This window comes from Hordeum vulgare, chromosome 6H (assembly GCF_904849725.1).
Source record: "Hordeum vulgare subsp. vulgare chromosome 6H, MorexV3_pseudomolecules_assembly, whole genome shotgun sequence".
Lineage (NCBI taxonomy): Eukaryota > Viridiplantae > Streptophyta > Magnoliopsida > Poales > Poaceae > Hordeum > Hordeum vulgare.
The window spans coordinates 103,853,983-103,863,509 of NC_058523.1; the positions used below are offsets into that span (position 1 = coordinate 103,853,983).

At 41.4% G+C, this 9,527-nt stretch overlaps 1 pseudogene; it reads right to left on the reverse strand.

Moving 5' to 3' along the window:
- Positions 1–3,340: 3,340 nt before the first annotated feature.
- Positions 3,341–4,020, reverse strand: LOC123406110 (annotated as a pseudogene).
- Between the last annotated feature and the right edge of the window lie 5,507 nt (positions 4,021–9,527).

Consider the following 9,527-nt stretch of genomic DNA (forward strand, 5'->3'; position numbering starts at 1 on the left):
TTCAATTTTTTTATTTTCTTTTGAAGGAATAACATATGTTGTTCATCCGAGTGGCCATGGTTTTCGATTTAATTGTGTACGGGGTATCCGGGTGTTCTTCAGAATTGTGTCACTGTGCAATTTTTAGTCGAATTATAGAACTATGGGTGGAATTTTCACTTCTGTTACTCTCCCACGTATTTGGATGTGTACAACTTCTAATTTAATGGTTGAAGTTCTGTATTTTTGCTAGTAGTGGACTTCATTGTAACTATATTGGAGTGGGCTTGAGATCTTATATGATTTTCTATTTTCTTAAAATGCATTATATGTTTAAGAGAACTGCATATTTTGCACTTTTGTACTACATTGGTAGTATAATTTTTGTGGTATTAATGCTATTATAACAATTCTTATGAACCACGTACTATCTACACTTCTTTTTGAACAGGATACATTAACTGCATAGTTTCGATTATTTGGCATATTTTTGAAAAGGTATGGTTGAAAGCGTTTGATGGACATAATTTGAAAAGCATATAGTATAAGCAAAGCATTAGTACATGACACATGTTGCTTTGCCGCACTATAGTAATTTGAACTACAATTCGACAACCAGCTTGTGAAAATAGCAGTAAATTGGTGCGGATGAGTTCACATTCATTGAAAAGGGGACCATTCAAACTGACACAAGAACATAGATTTGCATTGTCCGATAAACATAATCTTAAAAGCATGCAACATAAGCAAGCATTACAGATGTGCCACAAGGGGCTTGCTTTAACTTATACATTATTCAGTTCAAAATCCATAAATGTCACAGGGACAAACTCCTTGCCCTTAGTTTGTTCTTCTTTGTAGAACATCACTATCACCGCTTCTCCCGCCTCAAATCCATTAAGGGAAAAAAACTCCTTCCAACCAACAGCTATGTTGAAGCAGCCGTCAGAGTCAATGTGGTAGTTAGCTTGCATTTGTTCATAGCCATTCTTGTGCACTGTCTCCAAGTTAAGCCTCCCTGATCTTGGAGTAATAAACCTTATTGTGGACGACAGTTTCTCTAGTTGGGCAGGGACAGAAAAAGAGTCTGTATGAGTTAGTACCACATAGTTTGCTAGATCTCAGTTTTTTTGGAAATATGGATACTACTAAAAGAAACCTTTGCAAATTTTGAATCAAAATGTGAACTGAGTTGGACTCTAGCTCTTGTAAAATACATGGTATTCTTTTAGGAGTACCACACCGTTATATCGGTTAATACGTACAACAATTTATCGCAAAGGGAACTGCATTAATGCTTGATGTAACAACTTTGATCTGTTGTTGTGTTCCATCTTGATAGTTTCTGATCTAATTAGTATGTACATTTAGTGGGTTTGGAGCGAAAGAAAAATAGATGGAACCACGTAGTGTTAATTAATGACGACCTTGTAAAAATACAGATCTAGACATTATTTGTCACACTGGTTAACGTGGCGGAAATATAGATTTATTTGTTCATTAGCAACCTAAAATGGCGAAGAAGAAATTGTCAAAAGACATACCCATGAATCTTGCACGTCTACAGCTGTGAGACAATGGAGAAATGGGGCCTTGAACCCACGGCTCGCGGTGAGCAAGCATGAGAGCAGGTTGCGTCCCTCAGATTGAGTGAGCTCCACACCATCAGAGTATAGGCATGCCTCTGCTATCGGCACCATCCTATCCAAGCATCCACAGTAAGAGTCTTCCATGGTGAGCTCCGGTGAATGGTAGGAAGCAGGAGGGTGAGTTGGTGGAACCCTAGATCTGTTTTTTGGAGATAAGAAGAAGAGGGGTCTGTCGTGTAGGTGTGGAGGACGAGTGGATGGGCTTTTTGTAAGCAGTTTCACAATATTAAATGTTGTTTTAGGTGGCACGTAGTACAATGGAAACACATTTCAAACCAAAAAAGACACTTTCTGAAGACACTGACTTCATGGCTTAAATGTGCGAACTGAATTTCTTTTTCTTTGAAGTTTTATTTCTAATACAGAAAATGGACTTATTTTGTCTGCATATGGTGCATTGCATTTTTTTGATGCTCGGATCTTCTTGTACAAGAATAATAGAACTGCATGGCTTGAGTGCCATTATGCACTGCATTCGTCTTTGTCTCTATTCAGCAGGTTTGCGCATTGTAACAGTATTACAATTGGGTTGAGAGCTTATGTGATTTCTTTTTTTTCTTACATTGCATTATGTGTTTAACAGAACTGCTTAATTCGTTCCAGCGAACCACAAGTACCTATGTGGACGAACTCCATATTATGTGGATTATTTTATTGTTTTTATTTTTCTACTCATTTTATTTTATTTTTCGTCCATGATTTTTTGTGGTATGTTGTGATGTTTTTTATTATAGTGGCTTCTCTTGTGTGTTGGGCCTGTTCTGGAGCAAATAGTTATTCGATCCAAGTATGGTTTGCTTCCCCATGCGTTGTGTGTATGTGCTCATGTTTAGTCCAACCTCGCCCACCGGGAAACACCACTACCAGTTTATAAGCCGTGGCGAGGCAATCATTCCGAACTCCTCCGTATACCTAATGGGCACTTATACACGGGGCTCTGAGCACAATCATATCTGACCTGTGGGCCCTTGTGTGCCCGGCCCCACACATCGTTGCTTGTACTCGCTTGTGTTGATAGGCTTGGGCCTGGTTGCACCTGGGCGGTCAATTTTTTTTCATCCATTTCCTCCTAATAATATAGAGCATGCTTTGCCAGATCATTGTGCACTGCGTTCATCAAATATAATATACCGCATGCGCCTTCAGTACGCACTACAAATGCAGGAGCATTTTTTATTGTGTGCATCATGTTTGTGAACTACATCTTCGTCCAATTTTTTATTCATGTTTTTTCTTGTTTTGTATTTTTAATATAGGGGCGTGTAGTGCTTTTTTTGTTATATCATTGTGTACTCCATTAATAATAATATTATAGTACACGTGCCCACAGTTTTTCACTCCATGCATCCTATTTTGTGTACTCCATCTTCTTCCGTATGTGCACAGCTTGAATCACATACTTTTCGCGTGCATTGCAGTATGTTCTAATATTGAACTCTAGCTTTTGCATGTACTGTAGTATGATCTAATATTGGACTCTAGTTTTTAACTGAAATAAACTTAGTCATAACACAAGCAAAGTTCATCATTACAAACTATTTTGTATGACAGGCAAACAAAGTTCAACAAAAGAAAGTGATCACAAGCAAACTAACTTTACGTAAGCAAACAAGAGAAAGCAAATTTGATGATAAATCTAAAATGATGCGTGCAATGTTGTAGATACTTTTTTTGCCGGCACATGCAGTCTCCCTTGCTCCTCGCGCACTTCTTCACCAGATGTAGTCTCCCCATCTCCTGGCGCGCTTCATGGGTGGCTCCTCCTTCTTCAGCTTTGCGCAAGCCCGTCCTGGGTGAGGGTGATGTGGTTCCATATCTCGTACGCTGTGTATGTGTCCTTTGTAGTGTACTCGATGTGCCTCTTGGATAGGGGCAGGGAGCCCCAGCGCTTGTGCTCCTCGTTGGTGATCTTCTTCTTCATGTCTTTGTAGTAGTCATTGACGAGCATGCCGGCGACGTCCGCAAGGGAGTCCAAATCCTTGGTGGCCTTGGGCACCCTCCATTTCTTCTAGATGTCGATGATGTTGGTCACCTCCAAGTTAACGCGCTCGAGCCTGGTTTTGTCGCCATCGATGGAGAAGCCAGCAAATGTGTACCTCGGGTCAGCGAGGAAATTGTCGAAGAAGGTGCACCTTTCAGCAGCGCTTAGTTGGAAGAGCAGCATCGACTGAGTCTTGTCGATGGAGAGTTGGACGATGGCGGGTTTTTATGTCTCGTCAGGCTCGTTGGTGTACTCTAGATCGATTCCGACAATCTTGTGGCGCTGGAGTCTGAGGTGGCACTCGTAGTGCTCGAGGGAGGTCGCCGTCTGCTTCTTGTCGTTCGTGTGGATCATGCACAACTTGGTGTTGCCATGGGCCTGCACGTCTTTGTACTCGTTGACGAACCCCATCATCGATATATGTGTACCGCTTGGACTTTGAGGAAAGGAAGGGATTTGGTGGTAGCAGAATGACAACTTGTGATTTTGTGGACGAGAAAGCCTTGTTGCGGGTCTGTATTTAAGGGGGAGTTTTTGCCACAAGGGATGATGTGCATGATCTCGCGTTCGATGCGGTTGTGTAGATTGTGGGTTGTTTTGCATATCTGATCGTGGGTTCATGGCGAATGGAAACGCTTGGGATCGGGCGCTTGTTTCTGAACGTGGTTTTTTTTACCATGGTTTTCATTTTATTTTCATCAAATTTTTTTTAACCACAATGTTTTATCCAGACGGGTGTTGTATTGTTATATGTGTCTAAACTTGGTGACCGAGCTGCATTGCTTTCGGTAACGTACTTCTTTGTCTATACTGATGCACTTCATTATGGATATAAGCGGACTGCATCTTTTGCGTGCAGTTGATGCAACTCCTGGCAAGGGGGTCGGTTTTAAGGGGTGTTGGGGGGGGGGCTAGATTGATTTTTTCGTTTGTTTTGTGACACTTGTTTGAAGGTAGACTTTTTTCGAGTTTAACTATTGTATACGAACTACATGTATTTCTTTGTTTGATCGTCCTAACTTCATTTTCCCTCACAGAGAACTACATCTGGTTTGAACATTCTTGTCCTTTTTAGTCGGGCCGTTTTGCATAGGCCCGTTTTACACAACCCTTCGCATGAGGCCGACACACGTGAGCCTCACAGGTACACACCTATTTCTCAGCCTATATGGACAGAACGGAGAAAAAATTGTGCCCTTTCTTGCAGAGCTTCCCAGAACCTCTCCCCTTCGTTGAAACCGCCGTCACCCGCAATAACCGCCGTCGCCGTGGAACCACCGTGCTCCACTGGCCTAGATTCCTACATTCCGCCCCCTCCTCTCCCCAACCCTTTCCCCCAATGCTCCCTTGCCCCTTCCCCCTCCGCTCCAGTCGCCACCCTCCATGCCCGTAGTTCATCCCCTTGGTTGTGGTCTGTTTATCGAGCCCTTGGTTTGATTCCCGTAGTGGCTGTGTTTTTTTCTAATGTTGTTTATTTATTTATTGCGCGAGGAGGCAATTTGTTCTCTATTTGTAGTCGCTAGTCTGGTGGGATCTATTAGCAGAGCAAGGTGCATCTAGGGTTTAATCATTTTAATCGATATTGTTCCGATATTTGGCACTTCGTCCTTGCATTGCATGCAAACGCCATGTTTTTCCCTAGCAGAGTATATGGAGGAGTTCAAGTTATGTGGAGTGCTTGATTGGGCCTTTGTTTATTTTTTGTCTTGTTTATAAGGTTTGTCTAGTTCATCCTGAATATTTTGTTTATGGTGTGTTACTTCTCAGCGTGGTTGGCATTGTTTGTCATGTGATGTTTTTATTTTTTGTTTCTTTACATTAGGTGATTTTGATGGCACTTTTCATAATGATTCTGTTCTTGATACGCCAATTGGTACTTGTATTACTGGTGGCAAGGATCATGCTGGTAAGGCTGACTAGGAAGTGAATTCACCGATTGAATGTTCTCCTATAAGTGCGCCCGCTCCTATTGGTATGTTGTTTGTTCTTTTTCTTATTTAGTTTTCCAAATTGGTTGTATTACTCTGTTCTTTTGTAAATTTCATATGTGTCCTGTGTGTTTTGAACTACATTGATCTTATATGTACTTGCTACTTTTGATGTGCACGTTTTTTATTGTGTATGTTGCTTACTTGATGTTTGTACCAACTACTGGTGCCTTTCTGAAGTTAGTGAGGTTTTTTCGTGACAAACGTGTAGTTAGTGTGTGCAGGACTGCATTTATTTGTATATGTGTACTCCACTTCATGTATGTGTGAACTTCATTGTCGCTTTATTGAGGTTGTGTATGCATATGGGTTACATCCATTACAATTATTTTTTTGACCTACATTGCTTTTCTTATTTAGCCTATGTTATGCAGCACTGCATTTTTTGTGTATGCTGCTTACTTGATGTTTGTGCAAACTTCTTCTGCCTTTCTGAAGTCAGTGAGGTTTTTTGGAAACAAACATGTAGTTAGTGTGTGTAGGACTGCTTTTTTATTTGTATACGTACTCCACTTCATGTATGTGTGAACTTCACTGTCGTTCTATTGAGGTTGTGTATGTATATGTGTTAACTCCTTTACATTTATTTTTGTGAACTGCATTGCTTTTCTTATTAAGCGTGTGGTATGTAGCACTGCATTTATATATATGCGTGTACTGCATTTGTTCCCTTATTTGCACACTTCTTAATGATCATAGTCAAACTTCATTTTTTGACGCAGTGTGTGGTTTTAATGCTGGGGCGCGTGGGTTTGAGGAGGCTACTCAATTGATTAACCATTATTTTGAAGAGGGCGACGTTGGTGTGAGCTTTGACCAGAGCATTAGGTGTCCCCTCTTCTCTGAAACTCAGTCGCAATCTGTTGATGGCATGGAGGAAGTTACGCTAGAGTGGATGGTCCCTGATCAGTTTCGTGAATATGAGTTGAAGCAACACAGGAAAAAGTTGAGGTTTGAATGTGATTCAAATGAGTATGTGGAGAAAGAGAAGCAGAGGAGGCATGCAGATGGTGCCAAGTTTGCCAAATTTGCTAAATTCAAGAAGAGACTGAGTTCTATTGCCGAGGAAGGTTGTACTCATTGGCAGAGTCCTCGTGTTGCTTGCAGGAAGAAGAACCTTGGTAAGAGAGCTGCTGAAGCTAGTTCAGACGATCCTCAGGAGAATCGATCACATGTTAGTGAAGCCCCAACTCTGGCGATGATGACTTTGTGCTTGGTGATTTTGTGAGGGATGTTCATTCTGATATACGAAAAGATGGTTTTCCATCTAAGAATCAACCTAAGCGGCCCTGTGATGATGTGGATGCTGACTCTGATAGGGAGGCGGATGTTGCTGCAAAGGTTTGTTGAAGTTGACTGCATTTGTTTCTTTCATTGTCATTCTAATGTGGCTAACCTTCTAATGTGGACTGCATTTTCTTTTTACACAGAGGAAGAATACTAGTAAGGGGAAGGGGACTGTAGATCGCAGCGAGGGAGATGATGCTCTATTTAACAAGATCGTTCTTTTGTCCCTCCCCACTGTGTGCAAAGCTGTTGCTTTATTGAAAGAAGCACACCGTACGCTGGCTTTGATGTTGTTTTTGAGTTGACAGTATAGAAAAATGTGCTATCTGATGGGCATGATTGACCCTACGATGATTACAATGGACTTTGGGAATGACATGGTTCTTCAAGTCAATCATGCTGCAGTTTATCATATTTTTTGTTTTCCTTTGGGACCTCGCACTACACCCATGCCTGCTACTAGTGGCCATGATAAATCATTGTCTACCCTCAAGGATGAGCTTGGTTTTATCCGTTCACAAAGTATAGGTGTCAAGGACTTGGTTCAGAAGCTAGCGGAGTTGGTAGAGGATGATGATCATGTGACGGTTGATCCTGCTGTCAAGGTATTCTTCCTGATACTTCATCCGAATTTGCTGTGCCCCGGGCCTATAGTTCGTTTGGGCAGGGTTGCTCCCATGGTTGAGAACAGGGATTATGCGGCTATGGCGCAGATGGACTGTTTTCAGCTTGTTGTTGATGAGCCTCAGGTAGCTGTGGTGAAGTGGCACACAAATGGTAGTGAGCAGAATTGTGCAGAAGGTTGTGCCATTGTGCCCCTGATTATGTATCTTGATTGCTTCAAGCTTCGTAGATTTTCAGTTATGCACACGTTGACGCCACGTGCGACATTCCTGACGAACAAGGACCTAATGAAGTTATACAACAAGGACATAGTTTTCAAGGGAAATATTTATGTGGAAACTTAAAAATTTGGGAGGCTCCCAATTAGTGCATTAGTTTTTAAACATAAATTGTAGTCATTATAAATTTGAACTTTCTAGTGTTCACATGTGGATTTCTTTCCATTTTTATGTTTTTTGCAGTGGAAGGCGTCAGGTGATATTGTGTACTACCGTCCTCCTCCAGGGCTATGTGGTAGCTTTGATGCGGGGCCTAGCAGTCATGGTGTGTTCTGTGAGCCTATCTGTAGCCAGCTTCCCACCTGTGATGTTGAGCCGCCGCCTACACGCGGGTTCAAAGCTCGTCGGATGTTTGATACTAGAAGCTCTTCTGAACAAAGATTTGTTGGTGGCAAAAAACATGGGGAGATTGATGAGCTTCTTGTGAAGGTTTTGAAGTTAACTGAAGACTTACCAACCTCTGGTGACAGGCTGAGGACAATTGCTGGATTTTTCCCTTCTCGCCATGCCCCCCGCGAAGAAGATACTGTTGTTGTGCACAACTTTGACTGTGGCATGGTTGAAGGCTTGAAGATTGCAGTGAAGAATATTCGGTCTTCTTTTGCTCACTTGAAGGATTCACATGAAGTAAAATGCGCTCAATATGTGAAGGATGCTGAGCACATTTTGGAAGAAATGAACAGACAGGACGCTGGTGCGGTCGATGATAATGTATGTTGTCTTTTTTTGTCCGTTTGAACCTCTTTTTTTGTATTTATGTGCACTGGTTCTCATTCTTTGTTTTTGTATTTATGTAGGCTGGAGTGGAATCTGCTGGTATTCATGCATCTGGTGACGTTGGACTTGGACATGTATAAGTACTTCTCTCATGGTTGTTCTGCTACGTGCTTGTGCTCTTGAACCTGTATTTTTTTCTTTCAAAATGTATACCTCCTGTTTGTTAAATGTGTACTGCTGGTGCATGGTTGTGTTTTTTTTTGTATATTGGTTGTCTCCATCTTATTTTCATTTTTGTTAGTTCTGTGCGTGTAGCCTGGAGTTTCTTCTCGTGATGTGCACAAGGATTCTTACAATGGCTCTCAGAAGGATGAGGACTTGGCTGATGCGTCTTCCCCTCCACATGTTCTAGTTGATAAGGTTTGGTGGGATTACTTTTTCTGTTAGTGTGTTGTAATCTAAATTTTTGTTGTTGTTATAAACTAGACATACACTGTATTTATGTTCACTCACATGCACTCATTTTACACATGTGAGCTGCATAGTTTCACATGTGCGAGCTTCAGTCCCTTGACACAAGTGAACTGCAGTTCAACTTTACATATGTGGGCTGCGGTCAAGTGAACTCTAGTTCAATTTACATATGTGTGCTGCAGTCCTTGACACAAGTGAGCTTTTGTCTTTTAGACAGAATTGAAACGTAGTTCTTTTCACACATGTGGGCTGCAATATTTCATACAAGTCAGCTTCAGTCTTTGACAGAAGTGAAATGCAGTTCAATTTACACATGTGAGATTTAGTGTTTGACAATAGTGAACTGTATTTCTGTTTTTACACATGTGAGCTATAGTCTTTGACATATGTGAACTGCGTGTTGTTGTGTTGAATCTCCCTTCGCTCATTTGTTTTATTGTGGCATTTTAAATGTTTTTGCATCCTGGAGATGAAAACATAGAAGTTCATCTATCGGTTGGCGTTGCTCATGTTGATGTGAAGTAGGGGGGGGGGGTTTGTTGTTGTTAGT